The sequence below is a fragment of the Vulpes lagopus genome, chromosome 5 (genome assembly GCF_018345385.1).
Source record: "Vulpes lagopus strain Blue_001 chromosome 5, ASM1834538v1, whole genome shotgun sequence".
NCBI classification, from domain to species: domain Eukaryota; kingdom Metazoa; phylum Chordata; class Mammalia; order Carnivora; family Canidae; genus Vulpes; species Vulpes lagopus.
Genome location: NC_054828.1, coordinates 102,479,962 through 102,491,400, shown reverse-complemented (window position 1 = coordinate 102,491,400; position 11,439 = coordinate 102,479,962). Strand labels below are relative to the sequence as shown.

General features: G+C 37.4%; 1 non-coding gene across 1 annotated transcript; it reads left to right on the top strand.

Moving 5' to 3' along the window:
• The first annotated feature begins 7,011 nt into the window (after nt 1–7,011).
• Nucleotides 7,012–7,086, top strand: LOC121492282. Its single transcript, XR_005988178.1, has one exon. It is a non-coding gene; the product is annotated as a small nucleolar RNA SNORD59 (small nucleolar RNA).
• The last annotated feature ends 4,353 nt before the right edge of the window (nt 7,087–11,439 follow it).

The window sequence follows — 11,439 nt, the reverse complement described above, 5'->3', positions numbered from 1 at the left end:
TATCATAGTATTCCTTTCTATCTCATATAGGATATACCCTGAGACAAGTTCTGATATATAAAATATTGTTCCTCTTATTTCCAATGCTTAGCACCCGAGTGGGGTTTCACTACCCTCTGTAGATTCACAACCAAGAGTCCACCCGCTTTTTATCACATAGTTCCTAGGATCGCATAGAAGGGTACCAAATCTAGTCTTCACAGGTTATGGAAGACTTCACAGAGGAAGGAACCTCTAGGCTGAGACTTAAAAGACAAGTAGAGAATTAGGCAAGCAAAAACCTATACTCCATACCAAGCGTACAGTGGTTATGTCCAAAGAAACAAGTAGTTCTGTTTAAGGAGAGTAGCAGGAGAGGCTAGTGTGGTAAGCAAGGACTGGTCCATTAAGGAGCATGTAAATTATGTTAAATAATTTGCATTTCCTTTTTTAAAAATTTTATTTATTCATGAGAGACACAGAGAGAGGCAGAGAGAGAAGCAGACTCCTCACAGGGAGCCTGATGTGGGACTTGATCCCAAAACTAGAATCACACCCTGAGCCAAAGGCAGATGCTCAACCGCTGAGCCACCCAGCCGTCCAGGCATTTCTTCTTAAGAGTGCTGTTGGGTTTTCAGCACAGTAGCAGGGTGATCTCTTTTGCTCTTTAGACATACTCCACCAGCTACAGATGGAGAATGAGTTGCAGTCAGGTGGCAGGACTGGAGATGAGTTAGGAGAATAGTTCAGAGGCCATTGTAGCAGTCCAGCTAGGAGAAAAAAGATGGTCTGAGTTAACATATGAACTCAGCATCCCCCTTCAGTCATGTATTTGAATTGTGGGTTGAGATGAATTTTCATAGGGAAAATAAATGAAATAGACAGAAAATGGGTTCCTAGAAAACCCCAACACTTAAACTGTGAGCAAAGGCAGAGAATCTAGCAAAGGAGGCTAGGAAGGTGAGATCCAATATGATATATGGAGATGGAATGGTGTGGTAGCCATAGGAGTGCACCACTTAGGATTCCCTTCAAGGAAGCATATGCTGTAAGGAGTGTGAATTACTGACAGCCTCTAGCCACCATGCCTTTGGCATCCATCACAGCCTTCATGCAGAGGTCTCAATCTCCCCAGATGCTCCCAACCGGTGACTGAGCACAGCCAGTCATTCCTCCCCAATGCAATTTCCTCTACTGGACAACCTTTGCTATGGGGCACCCTATTGGCATCACTGATCTAGTCTCAGAGCTTCCCTGCAGACTGAGGCTCTTCCTCCCCAGGCCTTCCTTCTTTCTCTCCTTTCACAAGTTTTAAGCCATGCATTGCAGTCTGAAAGCCTTCCTACTCTTGCTCCCTTTCCTCTTTATCCTTCACATGTGCATCTTGCATTTCAAATTCAGTTTACCATCTGACGAACTAGTACAATTGATATCAATGCAGCAAAGGAGGGAATTTTAAGAGTGATCAAGCTGAGTTAAATTCCAGAGAGAGATTAAGGAAGAGAGAGACAGAAAAGTTTCATCAGATCTGTCATTATGGAGGTGAGTGCCAATCTAATTATTGAAGTTCATAGTCCTTTTTCTACTATTGTGTCTCCTCTTAGTTATATTCTCCCATACATCATAATCTTCATACATCTCATCTAGATTCCCTTATTATGAACACATTTAATTCATTAATATCTTTTTAAAATTTGGCACCAGGAAGTGAGTTCAGTATTCCAAATGCAGTTTGGTCAATGTTGACTATGGCAAAATTGTAACTATCTGTTATTTGAACACTCTATTATAGCTTAAACTTTCAGGGTTTTTTATAGGCACAACTCAGGGTCACTGTACTGCTTGACACCAGGGGATGCCATTGAGATTATACAATCCTCAAATCCAAACCTGGCCCTGGGTCCTAATTTTTAAAATCTCCAAAACCCTGGAGGTGCCTGGGTGGCTCAGTCGGTTAAGTGTCTGCCTTCGGCTCAGATCATGATCTCTGGATCCTGGAATAGAGCCCCACATCAGTCTCCCTGCTCAGCGGAGAGTCGGCTTCTCCCTCTCCCTCTGTCTGTCCCCTCCACCCACCCCCGCCACTCTCTTGCTATCTCAGATAAAGAAATACAATCTTTAAAATATAAAAAAAAAAGAAAATCCCCCAAACTCATAATTGCTTCCCTCTGGATCAGATCATCAGAGGCATTCTTGAACCCTCATTGCCATAAAATGTCAGGGACAGGAAACCCGGTCTCATGCATCCTACTGTAAAGTTCCTGCCTTGTCAACAGTTTATCAGACCAGATATCATCTTCTCATCACCAACCCATATATAACAACAACAACAAAAACACAGGGGGTTTTGTTGTACTTCTACCCAATATTGCTTCCAGGTGAGATCTTGCAAAGAAAAGTCAGACAGAAGCCTAAAACCTTGCTTAGATAGATAAGAACTTCCAATCTTGTTGAGAAGCCAGGATTTTAAGGGGGTGCTCTTTGGCCAGCACCCCCTTAAAAGGGGGTAATTGATACCTTTTTAGACTCAGCTAATCCTTGAGGCTGTGTGAAAAATAGATGACAAAGTATGGAAGGATTGCAAGGAAGTATAGGTGGAATACAGGCTGGGTGAGAGATTGAGAGATGCTGAGATAATCTAATTGATGAAACTCCTGATTGTATTCATCTTTTATCCCATGATCGATTTGAGCATAGTGTTTCCCTGGTTTCCTTTTACATAATATTTAGCCTACAGTTCCCCTTTGATCTCCCCGGTTAAAGTGTATTGCCCTGTACCTTTGTTCCCAAATACAGAGTGAGGCCACTGTTGGACCAGATCAAGTTAGTCTAGAACAAATGTGGTTACATACACTGTTTCTGGAGTAGATTACTGCCCAGAGTGTTATCCTACCGGTCTTTTTTTTAATGAAACTTTGTTCTAGTTATTTTTCCTCCCTTCGGAGGACTCCAACCCCTACTCCCAACAAAACCTGTAGTAAAGCAATCTGCTTATAAATTAGAAAATTCATCTCTTTGTGAAAAAAAAAATCCTCTAATTTATTTTTTTAATTAATTAATTATTTTCTAATTTGGTTTAAACCTGGACTGAAGGTTTGTCTTCTTGATCAAAACAGACAAAAAAGTAGCAATAAAAGCTCTGTTAAGGGATCCCTGGGTGGCGCAGCGGTTTGGCGCCTGCCTTTGGCCCAGGGCGTGATCCTGGAGACCCTGGATCGAATCCCACGTCAGGCTCCAGGTGCATGGAGCCTGCTTCTCCCTCTGCCTATGTCTCTGCCTCTCTCTCTCTCTCTCTCTCTGTGTGACTATCATAAATAAATAAAAATTAAAAAAAAAATTTAAAAGCTCTGTTAAATAATTCAAATAGCTTGCCAGGGGATTTCCATTATTTCTTTACTCCCTGGTCATATTCAAGGTGATGTATAGATAGCCCAAGTCTCAGACTGACCCAGATCAATGGCCCAGGAGCTGGATTCATTGGCAGGGTCTGAGCTCATAGCAAAGCCCATTTGGATCAAGGTATACCTCTTCTCAGTATTAGAGTCAAAACTTTGCCTGGAATCTGATCATTTGGGTCAATCAAAAAATACTTTAAAAAATATATATGTTTAAATCAATACTCATGTGTTAGTATTAACTTTCCCAGCTAAACATCTGACACCATCAGGATAGTTTAAACATGTGTTGATAGAATAACAAAAGGAAGGAAACTCATGAACCATTTCCCTGCTGCTTTGTATTTTATTTACAAATGGCTAAGCTGCCAAATGAAGTTTGTAAATAGCCTTTTTCAAGCTCAATGTGGCCCCAATATCTGGGAGCCAATATCTAAAAATGTTAAATGAACTTTTATTTATTTGCTTTAATATAAATTCAATTAATTAACATACAGTGCATTATTAGTTTCAGAGATAGAGTTCAGTGATTCATTAGTCTTATATAACACCCAGTGCTCATTACATCACATGCCCTCCTTAATGCCTATCACCTAGTTACCCTTCCCTCCACTCCCCTATATGAACTTTTAATGCCAAAAAGTGTAACACTCTTAAGTTGCTGATACCAGTATTTAGGGTTTACCTCTCACCTAAGGAGAGCACTTGCCAGTCATTCCAAATCAATCCAACATCATGTCTGCAAATCTGAATGTGGTCTGTTTTCTGCTACGTGGTGCAAGTCTCTTAGTGTCTCTGTCCCCATTCTCTTCCTCTTCTAATAATACTACACCTGGGCAATAAACATGCCTCTTAAAATGCCAACAATGGAAATATGGAAGTCCTGAAGGGAAACTAAATTTGGAATGAATAAGAGTTTACTTTGAAGCATGTTAATTTTGAGGAGATGAAAGAGCATCAAGGAGGGGACATCAAAAGGGCAGTGACAGATTTAGGAAGTGCAAAAGGCAATTAGATCATGATGTGTAAATGTGAGTCATAGAAATAAAGATGGTAGAATCATGGGGTACTCCAAGTGAAAAGTTTGAGAGTGTAGAGCAATGGTGAGCAACCTTTTTTTCTTTCCTTCATTTTTTTTAAGGACCACTTAGGGGAGTCTGGGTAGCTCAGTGGGTTAAGCATTGGACTCCTGATTTTTGCTCAAGTCATGATCTCAGGGTCACGAGATTGAGCCCCACGATGGGCCTGCTTGAGATTCTCTCTCTCTCTCTCTCCCTCTGCACAATCCTTCTTAAGAAAAAGAGAGAACAACTTAAAAGGAGCAAAAAGTGTTTATGAACCTTTTTTTTAAAAAACATTCAAAGTGAAAATAGTGTTACTGACTTCCATAACAAAAACTTCTGCTCTGGGATGATTATTAAGATATGAATACCTGTTCTTCTCCCAGGCAGTGTTTTCTAGCCTGTCCTAGCTTGATATATTTGTATGCAGAATTTAAGGTAAGGGGAGTAGAGACATGAGTGGAGAAGTGAGAAGAGAAGGATAAGTAAGCCAGAAGGAGCTAAGTAAACCTTTAAAGTGTTGAAAGAAAGGGAGAAGGGAGATGGCCAAAAATACCAACAAACTGGGTTCTAGAGAAAGAGTTTAGAGGTTATATATAAGACTAGAGGGAATAGAATGGAATGCAAGTGTGCCTCTGTAACCATAAATGGCTTCCTCTGATGTTCTTTGAGAGCAATAAAGATAAACAAAGGTTGGAATACCTTTTTAAAATTACTGTGATCCTAAGCAGTGTCTGACGTAGGTGGGACACCAGGACTTGTTAGGGTTGCAAGAAGAACGCCAATGAGAAATTTGGCAATGGTTCTGAACTGCTACAATGTTATCTGGTCATACTAAGAAGTCATGACACAGAAACAGCTTTCAAATCTTTTACAACTTAATTTACATTGCTTTTTAAAAGGTATACATGTTTTTACATTTATAACTTATTTTATCTTTGGAATGATTCCTTAAATTATTATCATCCATAATTTATAGATGAGGAAATTGAAGGTTAGAGAAGTGAAAGACAGAAACAGATCAGGATTAATGATTAGATCCAGTTAATTGAACATCTACTGAGCCTTGCTTACTGAGATTCAGGTTGTGCTATATATGAGGAAACGCAAAAATGGTTAAAATGTGCATGCAATCCTCAGCCATTATACCATTCTTGCTTTACTCTTTCCCAGTTCTCTCTGAGAGGATGGATCTCTCTTCTAAGCCTAGGCCAGGCTAGTTCATAACGAGATCCATCTGGGAGCATCACTGACACAGCAAGATTACAGGAAGAATTAACTCCAGGGTACTCTGGCAGTTCCAAGTCAGTGATGTAGTCATCAGAATTGCAAGATAAGGAAGATCCGGGAACTCTTATACACTACTGAGTGGAGAATAAATTGGTACAATTACATCGGAAGACAATTTAGCAATATCTATTAAAACTAAAGAGGCCCTTTTCTTTCATTTAACAATTCCACTTCTCTCTATATATATCCAAGAAACTCTCTCTTAAATGCATAAGGAGACATGTAAATGAATATTCATTGAAGCATCATGTATAATAGGAAAATAATTGGAAACAGCCTAAATGTTCATCAACCTGAGAGTGGTTCAGTAAATTGTATGATCACACAGTGGAATACTATATTGTAGTTAAAATAAATGAACTAGAACTAGAGCTATAATATACATCAATCTAAAAAAAAAATATCTAGTGAAAACAAGAAAGTGGCAGGAGATACGTAAAGCATGCTACCATTTATGTTAGCTTCAGACCCATGAAACAATAGTCCACATTTCTAAGTTAATTTCTAAATTAATTATTTTCTAATTTGGTTTAAACCTGGACTGAAGGTTTGTCTTCTTGATCAAAACAGACAAAAAAGTAGCAATAAAAGCTCTGTTAAGGGATCCCTGGGTGGCGCAGCGGTTTGGCGCCTGCCTTTGGCCCAGGGCGTGATCCTGGAGACCCTGGATCGAATCCCACGTCAGGCTCCAGGTGCATGGAGCCTGCTTCTCCCTCTGCCTATGTCTCTGCCTCTCTCTCTCTCTCTCTCTCTCTGTGACTATCATAAATAAATAAAAATTAAAAAAAAAATTTAAAAGCTCTGTTAAATAATTCAAATAGAAATAAACATTTAGTAATTAGTAATAAACATTTTAAAATATTCATTGTAATAATAACTCCAAATTCAGGATAGTTGTTACCTCTGCTGAAGAAGGAGAATGATAGAGTATGTAGATGCCTTTAGCCAAATCTGTGTCCCCTCTTAAAAGTGGATCTGAAACACATATGGCAAAAAGCAAATATTTGATAAAATTTGGTGGGAAAGGAGAGTTCATATTATATTTCCTATATGCTGTAGGCTCGAAATATTTCATTTAAAAGTATATAGGGGCCTTCAATCCTGGAATTCTGGGATTTTTTTCTTTGTGCAGAAATTTCTTTTTTCCCCCCTTTTCTCATGTTGAAACTCCATCCATTTTTTGATATTTAATTCAAGTCTCACTACCTTATTGAGAATTTCTGTGGCAATCTTGTTAGTCCATGCTATGCTCCATAAAGTTCTGTAGGTCTAGAAGGTACTCTTGTATTCTATGATGATTTTATCAAAATGACTTTTGTTTTTCTGAGTATGCTGAAGCCACATATTAGGTATTGAGAAGGAGTAGAAAAAAAAATAAAGTTCCTTTGTACACTATGTTTGTATGACCAGAATTCTTTCATGTTGTTGTTTAAATATATTTTGCCTTGCATTAATATTTGGTTTATTGAACACAAACTTTGTTTCTCCAATTATATTGTAAGAGCCTTAAGAGCAGGGACAATGTCTTGAACTTTTAAAATTCTTCCCCAGTGTCCAGTGGAACCCAACCAAATACTATTAAAGAAAAGTGACATATAAACCAATAATTATTATCCTTCCTACAAAACATTTATATAGAAAGTTGAAAATACTAGTTGGAGCTACATTTGCTTTTATTTTCCCAGAGAGAGAATAGTAATGAACTGTGAAATGACCAACACTCAGGCAGCAGAAGGAGAAAAAGAAGAAATAATGGGTTTGTATATTACACATTCTGGATAATCAGCTCTTGAATGATTAAGTGTAGAAAATCTCTTATGAGTAAAAGCAGATTTTAAAAATTTATTTTATGACTGTGGACTTGTTTTATAGATCATTTCCAGTTTTCAGATGATTCCAAGCCAAACTTACAAATTATTTTGGAAAAATGTTTCCTCTTATGATATGCTACATAGCCATGTACAATATACCTTGTTGTCATTCTGCCTTCATTCCAATATTTATTGGACTACATGTAGGAATGGTGACCCAGGGAAACTAAAACACAAAAAGTGTTCCATCTGTAGAATCAGGAAAGAGTTTTGAAGAAAAACTAATTACTTTGAATTTTATTTACCCTTAGTACCTCTTGTAAAAAGTGTTTGGTGGACAGCCCTGGTGGCTCAGCGGTTTAGCGCCGCCTTTGGCCCAGGATGGGATCCTGGGGGCCTGGGTCAAGTCCCATGTCAGGCTCCCTTCTCCCTCTGCCTGTGCCTCTGCCTCTCTCTCTGTCTCTCATGTATAAATAAATAAATAAATAAATAAAATCTTAAAAAGAAAAAAAGTGTTTGGTACTTGAGGCAACCACATTTGAAATCTCAGAGTAAAAGTCTATATTAGTCCAGGATTAAAGCTAAAGAGCAAAAAAAAAAAAAAAAAAAAGCTTAAGAGCATAGGGAATGGTAAGAGGTCTGGACCACATTGTCTCTCCTCAGAACCAAAAGTTGGGTATTGAAGAATGAGATAAATTTAAGAATCAGTGCAGTTATTTTATTAAAAGCCATAGCTGCTAGGCCAAAACTACTACCACGTTGTGTCTGAAGAATTTCATAATGAACCTTTGTAATATTTCATTAAACCAGGACACTATCTTGTGATTATTTGGCCTAAGTACTATAACACTCAAAATAAAGTTCTCTAAATTAAAACTTAACTACATCTGTATATATAACTGCATTTTTAACTTCACAGTGTACCTCAGGAAATTATATCTCTTATTACCCTCCTCTATTTCTATGTCATTTGTATCCTAGTGAAGACAATTAAAGGCACAAAAATATCTTGCAATTTCATAGGAGAGCATATATTCCCTCATTTTCACTCATTTGTAAATGCTAATGTTGAAGAAAACCCTGAAGCAAAGTGACCAGAGTATTCCTATAATAATGAGGGGCCTTATCATTGGTCTCTGCAGTTTTCCCTTTCCCTAAATAAAGTGAAGAAAAGTGCTATTATACAGATATTATATATAATGAGTTGACTGGGTTTTTAAAGTTCCCCAAAGTATAAGTGTTTATAACTTGGAATTAATTTCTCATGGAAATACTATGATTATGTTTAGATTTAAAACCTAATATATTAGTAGGTATGAGATGTTAGTTGATTATGAAATTGTATCTCATTTTGTTGTCCAATAAACTTATCATAGAAAAACGAGAAGTATTTTTCCCTTCTCCAGCATAGAGGGAGGTTAAGATGGTGATTTTCTAAAGCCTCAGGGAGGCAGAAAACACAACTATCTGTCAGGGGGAGGGTTCCAATAAAGGGGAATGGCTTGACTTCGGGAGAATTTGGATCTGTTGAACCCAGAAAGAGAGAAACCAGACAAGTGTCAGTTTCCATAAACAGTAAGGATCTGTCTACTCCCAGATAACAGATCAGAATGGTATACAACTCTGATGAAGATGTCAGCAAGAATATCTTGTCTCAGAAGTAGTAAAAGTATTAATTTTTGCTAAGCTGAAACAAGTCAAAGATACACATTATAAATTCTAGAATTACTATTAAGAGAATAGTAAAATTATGTATAAGTAATATAATGAGGGATGCCTGGGTAGCTCAGCAGTTGAGCATCTGCCTTCGGCCTAGGGCGTGATCCTGGGGTCTCGGGATTGAGTCCCAAATCGGGCTCCCCACAGAAGCCTGTTTCTCTCTCTGCCTAGGTCTCTGCCTCTCTCTCTCTCTCTCTTTCTCTCTCTCCATCTGTGCCTCTCATGAATAAATAAATAAAAATCTTAAAAAATATATATAATACGTAAATAGAAGAGAGCATAATTTAAAAAAATAGTCAATGAAATCAAAGGAAGATAGGAAAAGATAAAAGGACCAAGTAACAAGTAGGATAAATAGAAAACAAAATAGTAAGATGTTAACTATGAATCCAAATATATCATTAATTACTATAAATATAAATGCATAATATTCCACTAAAAACAAAGATTTCTATACTTGTTTTATTTTTATTTTTTTAGATTTTATTTATTTACTCATGAGAGACACACAGAGAGAGATATACAGAGATATAGGCAGAGGGAGAAGCAGGCTCCATGCAGGGACTCCAGGATCATGTCCTGGGCCAAAGGCAGGCACTAAACCACTGAGCCACCCAGGGATCCCCATGGTATACTTTTATACATTGAACACTTCCCCAACCTGGTTTTTTCTGGTTCAGGAACGTGAGACCTAGAAAAATGTCATTCTGTCTATATTACTTTTCTGAGCTATTAAAGAGTAAGACATGATATCTCTTTATCACTAAAATACTTCAGTGTGTATTTTTCTTTTCTTTTTTAAGATTTTATTTATTTATTCATGAGGGACACAGAGTAAGGCAGAGACATAGGCAGAGGGAGAAGCAGGCTTCCTGTGGAGAGCCCAATGCAGGACTTGATCACAGGACCTGGGGATCACAACCTGAACCGAAGACAGACACGCAACCACTGAGCCACCCAGGTTCCTCTAGTGTGTATTTTTAAAGGACAATCCTTTTACATAACACAGTAAAATTACCAAAACCGGGTATATAATATAATGTAATATAATATAATATAATCTATAGACCTTACTAAATCTCACCAATTTTCCTAATACTATTTTTTTTTTTGCCATTAAAAAGAACCATTTTTGCTGTTTCAGGATCCAATCCAGGATTACACAGTACATTAGTTGTCATGTCATTTTAATCTTTTAAAATTCAAAATAGTTCATTATCTTTACTTTTTATTTTATGACCTGACATTTTGAAGAGTACAAGCTTGTTATTGTGTAGAATGTACCTCTACTGGGTTCAATTAATGTTTCCTTATGAATAGATTCAGATAATGGGTTTTTAGCAGGAATACCAAAGAAATGGTATTATACCTCTGACAATGTCTTACAACAGGATGCCCATGGTTTGTCCCATTGTTGGTAATGTTGACTTTAATCAACCAATTAAGGTAATGTCTATCAGGTTCTTATATTGTAAAATTACATTTTCCTCTTTGTAACTAAAAGTATTTTACGTGGAGATATTTTGAGAGTATGTTAATATCTTGTTTTTCATTAAATTTCACCCACTAATTTTTAACATCTTTTGATGATTCTTTCCTGAATTAATAATTACTCTGATTACAAAATGATTTTCCAATCTAATCATTCCTTATATATTTATTAGTTAGAATTCCAAAAATGACCCAAAAATGGGTCAGAGACTTGAATGGGTACTTTAAAAAAGAGAATATCTAAGTGGCCAAGAAACACAGCACAAGTTCAAGTTAAAATCAGAAGATATGATACAACTGGAACTCTCTTCTATGTTGGTGGTGAGAATATAAATTGGTATACCGAGTTGAAACCCAGCAGTTTCTAAGAAAGCTGAATCTGTGCATAACCTCTAAGCCAGCAATTTCAGTCCTATTTGCAGTGGCCAAAATTTGGAAACAACCCAGAAGTCCTCCCATAGTAGAATAGATACATAAATTATGTATATCTGTGCAATCCAATGCTACACAGAATGAGAATGGATGAACTGTTGCTATACATGCATGAAGTTTATAGACATGCTGACTGAAAGAAACAGTACAGAAAAGGGTGCATTTGTTTAAGGTTCAAAAACAGAAGAGATCTTGCGTCCCCGCGTGTGTGCGCCTAACCTCAGCTGGTTCGCCCGAGACCCCCGAGCGCCAACCCTAGTC